General features: G+C 45.9%; 1 long non-coding RNA gene across 1 annotated transcript in view; it reads right to left on the minus strand.

Annotated features, from left to right (window-relative positions):
- Window positions 1–6680: 6680 nt before the first annotated feature.
- LOC149871556 (uncharacterized) overlaps window positions 6681–13972 on the minus strand; it is a 33666-nt gene continuing 26374 nt past the window's right edge. The window contains exon 3 of the long non-coding RNA XR_016440268.1: window positions 6681–7086. This is a non-coding gene — a long non-coding RNA (uncharacterized LOC149871556). The remainder of the gene's footprint in view (window positions 7087–13972) is intronic.

Consider the following 13972-nt stretch of genomic DNA (forward strand, 5'->3'; position numbering starts at 1 on the left):
CAAGAAACCGCCGAAGATGAGATTGATTCCGTCTCAGGCTTTTTGATAGTCTGTGCACAGCCCAAGGCTCAGAACTGGATGCCAGGATTTAACAGTTCTGAGTTGGAAGGTAACTGGCAATTTTTCTCCTTATGGGTACTGGCTTTAACTCCCTGTGGAGAGCAGTCTCTGCTTTATCAACAGTGTTTAAACTCACAAATGTAATCACTGGATAAATACAGGCAGTCCTCGACTTGCAACATTTCAGTTACAATATTTTGCTCTTAACAACATTTATAAGTTGACACCCTGTTTCAATTTTATGACATCAGCTTCAACTTTACAATGCTTGATTGATCTGATGCGACACCACACCAGTGAATAAGTTCTCTGCATTGCTCATCTCCCTGGAGAAAATCTGTCCAAACTTCCTTGGACACTTTCTTTTTAAGAAAGCAGCAAAGACTTCTGAGAAGACTCCAGCCAAGAACCCTTCAAAAACTCCAACCAGGAGCTTTTCAAAAAGTCCAGGGAAGTCACCTCAAAGTCCTTCCGAATCAATATGATTGCTGTTTTCAATATGAATACGTTAATGTAGCTATATTACTCATCTATAATTGATCGAGTACAAAATTCTGGGGTATTTTTGGTGAAAATAGGGTCTTGGGCCTTGGTTCAGGAACCAATCCCCCATTTATCACATTGTTTCTTATGAGAAAATTGGTTCTGAGTTGCAATGTTTTGACTTACAAGACAATCGTTTCCTGAAAACTGTCTCTTAAGTCCAAGGACTGCCTGTACACAACTGAAGTGCACAAGGAACAAACCTTGTATGATCTTGTTGGGTAATGCGGGCTTTTTGCAGTCTCTTATCTGTTTGCCTCTGCTGTTTTACCTAAGAGTTGTTATGACTTGAGCTATTAACTCCTGATGACCCAAATGTTGCCCCTTGTTCTGCAAATTAGGAGGGGCCCTGAAACCTACCAAATTCTTATTATGAGGCTGCCTAGAAATGAGTCAAGATTCATAGCATGCAGAGCACTTCAGAAAGATGTCAGAGCTAGGACTACTTTATGGAAGAGGGCAGGAAAAGAATTCAGAAGCTACTGAGTCCAGAGCAACAGCCACTGAGCATCTCTGCTTCAAGACCTTTTCTGCTTTTGCTGAAATCAATGGCAGAATTTCACACGGACTTTCCCAGTGAAGGAAATGCTATCAGTCAGTAGTTGTAGCCAGCTTCTCTTTAGGAAGCTGGTATTTTCCTGGTTACACTTTAGTAGAACTGGCAAAAGATAACTGTGCTCTCAGTTCAAGTATGCCAGAATTGTGTCAACAAACTCCAATAAATTGTTACCTGGAATGGATATATAATTGTGGGTATACTCCCTATCCCTCTGACTTCTGCTTACACAAACTTTTGTTCTTAAATGTCTGCCTGTTCCCACATCCATATCAATTTAGACACAATGTCATGTGTTAAGCAGGCACACAATTGGTCAGAACTTAAATAAGGAAGTAATTTTGTTGCTTCATTAAATAATAGTCCTCTGAAGCAGAATAATGGTATATATCCATATGTATTAAATGCAAGCCCACTGTGAGATGCTTCTCTGGCAGCAATGTCATGTCTAACTAAAATCAATGTAACATGCACAGTTGCCTATTTGATTGCAGTATGTTCCAGTAAAGTTTCGTCAGGGAAGTGAGGATAACCATTTAGAACAGTAGTCCCCAACCTCTTGCTGGCTTGTGCAACAGTGCTGACTTTATACTCTGGTGTTCCTCTCAGCCTGTTTTAGTCTTTTAATTTCCCGTGGCTTTAAGCAACATTACAGTGTCTCATCAGCAATATATTGCAACTCAGCTGTAGGCTGGGGAATGCTGATCTAGAGAGGGTGAAGGTTTGTATTGACCTTACACTTAAAAATGCATTAAAAATTATTCTGCTCTGAGACACTGCTTTCCTATGCTGTCCTATGCTCTTTTATCAAATTTGTTGCACATGGCAGAAACAGATATCTGTGGTGTTTCCCCCCCCCCCACACACATTATTTTTTCCCTCCCATTGAGCATAAGTCTAACTCAGGACTGTGAACTCATGCACTTACATCAAATACACTAGAAAGTACAAGTATTTGCAACTCTCTCCTGAGTTTGATTTGTGAATCCTTAGGTGTAAAAAAAAATAACAAAACCAACAATAATAGCTTCTATGCACTTAGTCAGGTACTTGCCTGTCCCCTTCTGGCAGAGGAAGTAGGGGGGGTTTTTTTGTTTTTGTTTTTTTTAGCTTCGGGTAAAATTTGAAAATGTGAAACTTTTTTTTTTTTTAGGCTTGTGTATTAAAACTTCTTCTATTTAAGTATAATGATATTTAATTGGAAAATCCCTTTAAAAATACAATTCAGGTTAGGTTTGGCATCCCTGAGAACCATTTCTCTGTGCACATGTAAAATCCTTGTTCAAATGTACTCTTTTTCTAGAAGGATATGTACCAGATCCATAAAGATGCTTCTAGCACAGAAAAATATTTGGGGTGGGCTCTATTTGACTCAAACCTTTTTTCCTTGCAAGTATTGGAATATATATAATATAGAGGCTGTCAAATGCTTAAAAGTTAATTGCAATTAATCAGAATTTTAATGGCACAGCTAAAAACTCAACATTTTATGTGCAGAAAATGCAGTTATGCAAAATTATACAGGTACTTCATATGGTTGGGGTGTGTGTGGGGAATTTGTGAAGTGTGTGTGTGGTTGGGGGGGGGGGGGTCCCCACATGCCCTGGCAGTTATTGTAGGGAGTGAGGGGCAGCAGAACTGGGGGAGTCACTTTGGAGTTGGGGGCAGGGCACGGGCATATCAATGCCTCCACCCATAATCATATTACATTCTCCCCCCCAACACGCTTTTTTTTTTTTAAATGAACTACACTAACCCTACAGGAATGCAGCATGTAGAGCAGCACCCAGCAGGTAAACCTGTGAAGGGGAAGAGCTGGGGGGACAGGAAGGGGGTGGGGAAGGGTACAGATCAAGGCCCCCACAGCATTTTGTGCCTTCCTATACTTGGCTAAGAGCTGCTTTTTCTAATGAGGAATGTCCACAAATATGTGTTCAGTAATTTGATCCTCTGTGCCTACAGTGAATATTTCCTCTTGATGAAACCAAGGATTTTGCATTTAAAAAAAAAAAATGCCCCCCCCCCCCCGGTTTTCTCTTTGCCATTATACATTTTTTCTGGTTTATTTAGCTATATATCAAGTACACCTATTCTTGTAGATGGGGGACATTCTCGGCCATAGGTGACACAAAGGGGGGGTGAAGTGTTCCCCTTGACAGGACCAGCGGCGGTGTCAGCAGGTGTTTGGCATGCCCACCCTGCAGTGGCATACTGATGGGGCGGAGGTTGGTCCCCTAGCAGCACTTCTGGTTTTGCTGCCAGTGTTTCCAGGCTCTGTGATTGAGTGGGAGGGAAGGTCCCCCAGTGGCCAGTGATTGGGTGCCCCCCAGATTCAGGAGGCATCAGTCACCCACGTTCTCGGCTATGAGTGCGAAGTATTACCTTTTTATCTTTTGCTGCTACTTAATGATAAAACCAGCCTTCTGGCAACATACTGATCTGTACGTGCTTAAATTGAATGTTCTGTATTCTTTCACACTGACAGTCTATTCATCTGCTGCAATAGTATCTTTTTGCTCTAAAGAATGTATTTGAGCTGGTGGAATTGTTGATATCCTCTTTATCCAAGGTGTATGAAGTCTGCTGATACTTGCAAACTTTTACAAAGTGATATCATTCATTACAGGTCTTGCATCTTTTATTTACTGGTCATTGTCATATTTTGTGCAGGTTGCTCCATGTGTTTGTTTTTGCTGGACTCTGGGTTCTGCGTGCCTTTCTGCCTTGGGTTTCTTTTCTTGTGGTATTTTGGATTTTGTCTTGTTTACAGATTCTGTCCTCCTATACCAGGTTTTGAATTACACTTTGACTCCAGGAGAGGGAGGGGAGGTAGTCTGTAGCGTTGGAAGCCAGAAGGAGCTGCTGCCACCACTGCCTGGGCTGCTTGGCAAGGTGCAGGGTGGGCTGGGGCCTGACCAGCCTGCAGGTGGGTTCTCATTTTATGGGGGGGGGGTTCAGCCCCCCTGGAGCTCCCCTGTAATTCAAACCCTGTATTATACAGGGTCCTATCTGAACCCTGTCCTATACATTTCAATCATGGTCTGGTGATACCTGTTGCTTGGCAAATTCTAATGGTCTTTCAAGGATTAAGTGTGGCTTTCCCACTTATTTTGCTCTCTGAATTTTTGTGTTCATATTTCAATCACACTCTGTTTTGCAGTTTTGGGCATTACCTGATAAAAACTGGCCTTCTGGCTTAGACTAGTTGCATATTCTTCCAAAGTTTTGCTTTCTTCTTGAGCCTTTTAGGTAAAAAACATACCTTTGCTGTATTTATTTTTATGAAAGACACAGTGCATTACTCTTCCATTTTTATAATGTAGTTTCATACTTACCTTGCTCTCTGAGTTGACAGAAAACCAATAGACACATCAAGTGCTGCATAACCTGCCATTGCCAGAAATAAAACTACCATCTGATTGCAAGCAATAGGTGTCAGTGTGGGGAGAAAAGGCAGACACAAAGTGAAATACCATCTTTAATTATCTTCTGTGTTGCCAGAGAACTTTAGCTGTCATGGTGCTTTTAGTTGCTCCTTTCTTCCACTTTGGGTATTTTCTTCAATTTCTTTCCTACTCCTGGTACACAGCTATACCCGGGAGTCATTCTGGACCTGGAGTTGCTTGTGTCAGGGTCCACAGAAATATTAAGCCTACTGATTAGAGGTGGGGGGTGTTACCAGTATCTGTAGTCAGGTGACAAGCTGAAGTCAAACTGGGGTTCACCTGTTGAGTCAAGGGGTTACCAGAAGCAGATGTCAGGAAGCAAGTCAAGGTCAAACTGAGGCTCTGAAGTTCAGGGACTAGATACGCAAGCAGGAATGCAGAATCAGGATGCAGAGCTCAGAGTCTGGCAAAAACGTGAATTCTTTAGAGGAACAATAGATATAATTTCAGCAGATGATGAATAGACTGTCAGTGTGGTGGGGGGGGGAAGGAACAGTCAATTTAAACATACACAGGGATTACACAGATGAGAGCTACTTGCAGACTGAAGCCAGTGTGTTTGTGCAGCAGGAGCCAGGTGCTGCAAGAATTCTCTTTAAAAGCAGCTCTAGAACTAATCAGCAGGCTCAGGTTCATGCTTGGGCTCAGCTGGCCCTGCTTAGGGGTTGAATGTTGCTGATCTAGTTGCCCAGCTGCAGTTGCAGAGGCCTTACAACTTTGAATGAGCTCATCTACAGTGACCAGTGCCAGTCATCCCTGCAGCACCGCTCACAAGAGTTCCTGTTTCTGAAGCGAGACAACTTCAATGTACAGTTTTCAGTACCACAGTTGCAGAGTTGCTTGGGATGTAGAAGACTTAGGTTTAAGCTGCTTCTTTGCCTTATTCAGAAGAGGGACCTGAACATGGGGTTACCACAACCCAAGGGAATAGCCTAGACCAGGGGTCCTCAGCCCACAGGCTAGATCTGGTCCTCAGAGCTGTGTAATCCAGTCCATGGGGCTCCCCACAGGGCTGGAAATTTGCCCTTTCTGGAAAGTGCTGGCAATTAACACTGCCATTGCTCCCCTGCTGCTAAATTTCTAAGGCTTACACAGCTGACTTGGCCCCAAGTGGCAAAGGGATTGGGCCCCATTTCTGCATGGCTAAATTAAGCTAGGGTCTGATGCAGTCACATGGGAATGGCTGACCTGGGGCCCAGGTGAGCCAGCATCTCATGTTGGATTAGGCCCACAGATCAGATCTAGCCTATTGATGAATCTTTCAGGCAGGCTGAAAGGTCAAGCAGCACTGGATTAGACCAGTGTTTCTCAACCTTTTTTAGTTGCGAGGCAGCCCTGGATCAACTTTGGACAGGCACCTGGCCGGAGTTGTCTGACCCCAGCACTCATGGGTGACTGGTGCTGCCTTAGTTGGGGGGGGGGGGGGGGCGCACATGTCCCCACAGTGACCAGTCAGTGACTGCGGAGGGTGGGGCTTGGCCAAACTCACTGACTGGGAATGGCTGCAGCCACTTCTGGGAGCGCCATGGCTCTCCACTCCCTGGCCGGCACGTGCAGGGGAGGCACCAGTGCTCTCAGGGGTGCACTGTGTCACCACTGCCAGCACTCTTTCCTGCCCAGGGCAGGGGGTCAGACTCAATGATTTACTAAGGTCCCTTCTGACCCAAACAACAATGAATCTATGACTCAAGACCTGCCTCAAAAAATGCCAGCTCTTAGTATTCGCTCTTTTTTGACTTCAGAAAAATAGGGCAATTCTTCTATTGCAAAGAGCTCAGAAAGACCACAACTATGGATCCCTATTTTAAAATCTCTGGGTTTATCTTGTGCATCATGTTTGCCTGCCTCACAATGCTAACATTGTGTGGCACCTCAGGGCACCCTGGGGTGCTGTGGCACCCTGCTTGAGAATCTCTGACCTATCCTAATGGCTATTCTGCATTTGTGATGGGCATTGTTTCTGAATGTCTCTTTGAAAGGTTTCATTGTTTTTGTTCTGATGTGGAACAGAAAGAAATGTCATACTCAGTTTTTTCACAAAACAATTTTTTCTTTGTTTTCTGGCCAGTGCAAGCGGTTACATCCCACTTCTTTGAAACATCCCCTACCCTCTAGTTTTAAAAGAACAAATTTTTCTTCCCTTCCCCTCTCCCAACCTGTTGTGTACAGTGGCTGCCAGATTGCTCTGCATTGGTTCCTCTGGTGGAAAGTATACAGAACTTCATCTGCTGCCTGCCAACAATACCTAAGCACTTGATCTCTTGTGACAAAAGGTCTTCTCACAGCTGTTTTCACTGATGCAATCCACAGACAAATCCCTCCGTTTTGAGCGAGGTGAGCACTGGTTGGTAAGGACAGAAAAACAGACCCAGACAGTCCTGTGAAGGCCTCCATTGATTCTATGAGCTTTAAGTTCTCCACAGACAGAGGTTATGTAACTTGCCTGCCCTTTCTTCAGCATGAATCCAGCTCAGCTTCCCCCTGTGGGTAAAAAAGAAATGTTCCAAATGACAATCTCATGCCCAAGCACATGACTCAATCCTACAAGTCACGCCTGTATGATCACACAGTAAAAAAAAGTTTTATCAAATATTGCTGCTGTCCATTATTAAGTTTTTAGAGTGTTTGTGGTTAGATAACTTCACAAATCCTTTGGTTTCACTCAAGGCACTCTCTGCACTTAAAAAAACAGTTTAAGATTTTTTCCTACAATCTAATGAGAAGTTCGTAAACAAGATTTTTGTAATCTGTCTGTGCTGATTGCCAAGATCTCATCTAGTTTGAACACAATCTCCCTGCCAGCATAACTAAAGGTACGAAAGCCAGGGCTTTCTCAGAATTTTTTTAACACAAAGATGAAAGAGGGGTGTTTATTTTAACAGATGTCTGCAGCACTGGTTCACAGCTGGGCAATCTCAAAAGGCATAAACAGAAGGAACAATTCTTGTCTGATCTGGCCCCAGAAAGCAGTCTACACCTGTGACTAAACAGAAGCGCATGGCTGCAGACCGCTTTAAAAGGGCCTGATCCTGCAAAAATATGAACCCTCGTGGGGGTTCAGAGGGACACGTTCCAAAACCGAGCACCTTCAGTAACTTGTGTCTGCGGATCTCCTGGCCTGTTGCTGTTTTCAGAATGGGAGAGGGGAAAGGCAGCAGAGGGAGCTTGGTCTGGGGTTTTTTCAGCCTGCACTGGAGGGCAGGATAGATGGATTAGAGCCCCTCTACCTCACCTTCCAGTGCCAGCTGGGACCCCCAAGAACAAGATCCCTCTGCTCCCTTTCCTCCCTCCCATTCTGAAAATAGGGACAGGTTATGAGTGGGAGGGGGAAAGTGTTGTTGTTATGGAGACTGGGCTGAATGCTCTTGGCCAACAGCTGGAATCCCCAGCTCCCAGACCCAACAGCAAACTTCTGTTTGGACCGGGCATGGTTGCAACTCAGAATGCTTCCTGCAAAGTGCTAGGAGTTGCAATAGGGATCTCCTCCTCTTTCTGGGCCTAAAATGTCAGATGAAGAACAGCTGTTTAAGTGCAAGAGCTAGTGTTATGCTGCCATCTGATGGCAGGACTGAAAATGGAACAAATGTGGATGAAGGTAGTTTCCTTACCTTTTTAAGTTTGATCAAATGCAAAATACCAAGTCTACTTACATTGACATAGGGCATTGACATGATTAAGAATTGCAGGCCAAATCCAGCTCTCAGCTACATTACAGCATAGCTGGAAGCACTACGCTTTCATAAGAAGTTCTCTGGTCTGATGTAGCTATAACCAGAGTTTATCCATTCACATATTTTAAAATGAACACGCAACCAAATTTCATTGACAAATATCTTCTGACACATGAAAATGGTAATTTAAGCCATAAAGCTGTCATTATATACAAGCTTTTGATGTAGTCAAGAGACTAATAAATTTTATAGACATTAGGGCTGGAAGGGACCTTGGAAGATCATAGAGTCTTTGCAGCAGGATCTGTCATCTATAATATATGGCACCTAATGTACAGAAGCCCTGATAAAAGCTTCTAGGCATAGCCATAATACAAGTGTCTAGTATAATAATGCTCCATGAAAATCGAGGCCCATGTTAACCCATTTGGGTTAAGGGAAGTCCTGCAAGTTGTTGATCACTTTTCCCTCTGTGTCCTATAGATGTCCTGAGGTCCCTTGCCCACGAGTAAATGAAAAATGTCCATTTAAGTCAGTGGTACACAGGTAATGTCCAAATAGGCCCCCTGTTTAATAGGGTTTTGGTGGCACCTGGGGTAACGTAGTTTTTGTTCATGTGAGACAAAGGTTCCCATTCAGACTAGGTTTACAAGAGGATTAGTATTCCTGGTTATGACTTGGTATTGTCTAGATGTGCCCTGTAAATACCTACAAGTGGGACAGCAATGATGTAGTCAAGAGACTAATAGATTTTATAGACATTGGGTGGTGGAAGCTGGACCTCAGAAGATCTTCTGAGGTCCAGCCCTTCCAGCCCTAAAGGGAAGGAAGTCAGCTGGGGTCACAGGAGCCCAGCCAGATAAGCATCCAATTTGCTCTTGAAGGTGTTCAACGTAGGTGCTTGAACCACCTCCGATGGCAGGCTGTTCCAGACCTTGGGGACTCGGACAGTAAAGAAATATGTCCAGCCTTAAACAGTCTTGCAGTAGTTTATGACCATTCAACCTCGCCATCCCTTGGGGTGCTCTGGTGAACAAACATTCCCCCAGATCCTGGTGGTCACCCCTGGTAAACTTATAGGTGGCCATCAGATCACCCCTGAGCCTGCGCTTTTCCAGGCTAAAGAGCCCCGTGGCTCTCAGCCTGTTGTCGTAAGGTCTGCTTTCCTGACCTCTGATCATGCACGTGGCTCTTCTCTGGACTCTCTCAAGCTTCTCCACATCCTTTTTGAATTGTGCAGCCCAAAACTGGATGCACTACTCCAGCTGTGTCCTCACCAAGGCCAAGTACAGGGGGAGAAGGACATCCTGGGATTTGCTTGAGAAGCATCTATGGTTGCCAGCCAGTATTTTGGTTGCTTTACTAGCTGCAGCATCACATTGCAGGCTTGTGTTCATCTCATGGTCAGTGATGACCCCCAAGTCTCTTTCTTCCATAATGCTAGCTAGTGTAGCACTGCCACGCCTATAAGGATGCTGCAGGTTTTTTTTCCCAAGGTGGAGGACCTTGCATTTTTCAGTGTTAAACACCATCCGGTTTGCATCTGCCCATTTGCTGAGTCTGTCCAAGTCAACCTGGATCACCTGCCTGTCTTCTGGCGTGGATGCTTTGCCGCAACGTTTGATGTCATCGGTGAACTTGGCCAGTCCACTCCTGACTCCAATGTCCACATCATTAATGAAGATGTTGAACAATATGGGTGCAAGGACAGAGCCTTGGGGGACCCCACTGGTCACAGGACACCATGATGAGTGACTTCCGTCTATTACTACCCTCTGCGTCTGACCACGGAGCCAATTTTCCAGTCAGCGGACCGTGGTGGACCCAAGGCCACAATTGGCCAGTTTCGCCAAGAGTTGATCATGGGATACCAGATGGAAGGGTTTTTTGAAGTCAAGATATGACATCAATCTCTTCTCCCTTGTCCAGGTGATAGGTCACCTGGTTGTAGAAGGAAATGAGATTGGTCAGCACGGAGGCGGAAAGGGATCTGGGGGTCATCATTGACTCCAAGATGAACATGGGCCGGCAGTGTGGGGAGGCAGTCAGGAAGGCGAACCGCACCTTGGCATGCATCCACAGATGCATCTCGAGCAGGTCCAAAGAGGTGATCCTCCCCCTCTATACGGCACTGGTCAGGCCGCAGCTGGAGTATTGCGTCCAGTTCTGGGTGCCGCACTTCAAGAGGGATGTGGACAGCATGGAGAGGGTCCAGAGGAGGGCCACTCGCGTGATCAGGGGACAGCAGGGCAGGCCCTATGAGGACAGGCTGCGGGACCTGAACCTGTTCAGCCTCCAAAAGAGAAGGCTGAGGGGGGATCTTGTGGCCTGTTATAAACTAGTCGGGGGGATCAGCAGGCATTGGGGAAGTCACTGTTTCCCTGAGCACTGCCAGGAGTGACCAGGAATAACGGTCACAAGCTGGCAGAGGGTAGGTTTAGGTTAGATATCAGGAGGTGCTACTTCACTGTCAGGGCGGCTAGGGTCTGGAACCAGCTTCCAAGAGAAGTGGTTCAGGCTCCTACCCTGGGGGTGTGTAAGAGGAGGTTAGATGAACATCTTGCTGGGGTCATTTGACCCCAGTATTCTTTCCTGCCATGGCAGGGGGTTGGACTAGATGATCTGCTCAGGTCCCTTCTGACCCTAGAATCTATGAAACTATGAAGACCTACCTGCAACAAACCTGTGCTGGCTATCACTTAGGATGTTGGTGTTGGCCAGTCCATTAAGGATGGCCGCTTTAATAAACTTTTCTAAGATCTTCCCCAGGATAGAAGTCAGGCTGATAGGCCTATAGTTAGCCAGATCCACTTTCCTCCCTTTCTTGAAGATGGGTGCCACATTGGCCTTCTTCCAGTCTTTGGGCACTACACCAGAGCACCAGGAGTTCTCAAAGATCCATGCCAGGGGCTAGGCTATGGTGTTCACCAGGTTCTTGAGTACTCTGGCATGTAGCTTGTCGGGGACGGCTGACTTGAAGTCATCCAGCTTCTCAAGATGTTCCTTCACAAGGTCAGCATTTATGGAGGGCAGGGGATCTCCCTCACCTGGACCTCCCTATCCCGTAGTGGGCATGGGCGTCCCATGGGACTGATGAAAGACCAACGCAAAGTACCCATTTAATAGGTTGGCTTTTTCCTGGGCCTCAGTTTGTCAGTTGCCCCATCTGGTTCAGATGGGGTCCAATGTTGCCCTTGCTTTTCCTTCGGCTCCCCACATATCTGAAAAAGGACTTTATTGTCCTTGATGCTCGAAGCTAGTTGGAGTTCAGTTGCAGCCTTGGCTTTCCTGGTTTGCTCCCTGCAGGACCGGACCAGTGCAGAATAACCCTCCTTGGAGGTCAATCCCGTCCTCCATCCTTTGTAGGCGTTTCTTTTTAGCCTCAGGAGGTCTGCTAGGTCCCTGGAGAGCCAGGGGGGCTGCTATGCCCTCTTGCTGCCTTTCCTCCAAGGATGGAATAGACTTAGCTTGTGCACTGAGGATCACTCCCTTGAGGAGCAACCACTCTTCTTGAACTCCCCTCTCCCTGGGGTCATGGTCCCTTTAGGGCCTGACTGACAAGCCTCCTGAGCTTGTCAAAGTCGGCTTTTCCTGAAGTCAAGGACTTCCGTGTTGCTGCCTGACTTGCCAGCTTTACGGTGGATGGTGAAGGTGAAGGTGATCAGCTCGTGGTCACTGTCACCCAGCTTCCCATCAATCACTAGGTCACTGATTAGGTCATCCCCAGAAGCCAGTACCAGATTGAGCAGCGCTTTGCTTTTTGTTGGCCAATAGAATTCTTGAGTCAGGTAGAGGTCATCCACACGAGAGGAAGCTTTGCAACCGCTCAGATTTTGCTGAGTGATCCTCCCACGAGATGTCCGGGTAATTGAAGTCACCCATGACAACCATGGTCCTGGGGCATGCAGCCTCAGCCAGTTCCAAGGCGAACTCCTGGTCAAGCTCAGGACTTTGGGTGGGAGGTCTGTAGTAGACTCCCACCGTTGTGTTCCCCGTGCCGTGTTCCCCATGGATTTTAACCCAGAGGGTCTCTAGCAGTCCACCCTGGTTGCCAATATCAGCTTGCAGGGACATGTAGCTTTCCTTAACATAGAGAGCTATACCCCTGCACCTTTTTATGTACATGATCCCTCCTGTACAGGGTATAGCCATCTATACCTGAGGTCCAGTCATGGTTGGAGTCCCACCAGGTCTCCATTATCCCTGGCATGTCATAATTATTTGCATTGAGCAGGAGGACGAGCTGCTCCTACTTATTCCCCAAGCTCCTGGCATTTGTGTACAGGCAGGCAAGTCTCCCCTTGGGGGCTCTTGCCTTGCCCACAGATCGTACCAGGGCTGGCTCCCTTAAGTGCCTTGGCTGACTGGTTTTGCAAGGGTTGTGATGAATGTAAACTGGTACATCAATATTCAGTTGTGGTCTGGAAGTGGGTTGTGGCATTATTCTAACTGGGTCAGTGTCCTTCACCCCCCACAGACCTCTGTGGTCAGCATTGACATTTACAGCCATCTGGGGTGGAAGGAGGGAGTTTGGTTCCATGACCACAGGTACTTTTTCTTGAGGATTTAGGGCCCTAAGTTCTGAGAGCCCTTGGTTCTCCTGAAAGCAGACCTTTAATCCTCTCCAGACAGCCTGGAAATCGTTATCCTTTCTCCCTGATGAATGAGTCCATGCTTTTGTCACCTCCAGACTAGACCATCAGAATATCAACTGCTTGGTGCAACCCCTAAATAGCACTCATAAGGTATAGTGAAGCCTTTTAATGGAATAGGGTGGTAGGAGCAGATAATATTGGTGCTCCATGCTCTGCTACCCTTCACTTGCTTCCAGGTGCAACTTCAAGTGCTGTTAATAATTTATAAAACAGTAAATCACATGCTCTAGTTATCCTTCAAAATGTCTATGCTCTGTGGTAACAGCTGCAGCCAGCAGGATTGCCCTGGTTGACTTTTCCCAGGCAGGAACTCCTGGGGTATATAGCAGCTTATTCTCATAAAAGAGAGCTTGCTTTGTAATTTTCCATTGCTGATTGCCCACAGACCATGCATTTAGCTTTCTTGGGTACCAGAAATGATAGTTCTTGCTCGTGGGTAGGGAAGGTCTGATTTAGAGGCACAGTTATGTGACTGTAGCATTCAAAATGCTACTAACACTAAACTTTGTAGTGTCAGGGCTCTGAGCAACTCTTATTCAGTTAGGTATGTGGGTTCAAAGAAATATCTGTACGATAAGTTACTATTCCCATCTTCTCTCGCAGCCAAGGAATTGGGGAGAGTTATAGAAGCAGTGCAGGGCTGAGTATCAAGCCTTTTGGGGACTTCCTGTATTCTATCCAATTGCAGCAGATACAGGCATACCTTGTTTTATTGCACTTTGCTTCATTGAGCTTCGCAGATATTGCGTTTTTTACAAATAGAAGGTTTGTGGCAACCCTGCGTCAAGCAAGTCTATCGGTGCCATTTTTCCAACAGCATTTGCTCACTTTGTGTCTCTGTGTTGCATTTTGGTAATTCTCGCAATATTTAAAACTTTTTCATTATTATTATATTTGTTATGGTGATCTGTGATCTTTGATGTTACTATTGTAATTGTTTTGGGGCGCCACGAACCGTGCCCATATAAGACGGCAAACTTAATCGATAAATGTTGTGTGTGTGTTCTGACTGCTCCACTGACCGGCTGTTCCCCCATCTCT

This window comes from Crocodylus siamensis, chromosome 2, assembly GCF_052110815.1.
Source record: "Crocodylus siamensis isolate JL-2025a chromosome 2, ASM5211081v1, whole genome shotgun sequence".
Taxonomy (NCBI): Eukaryota; Metazoa; Chordata; order Crocodylia; family Crocodylidae; genus Crocodylus; species Crocodylus siamensis.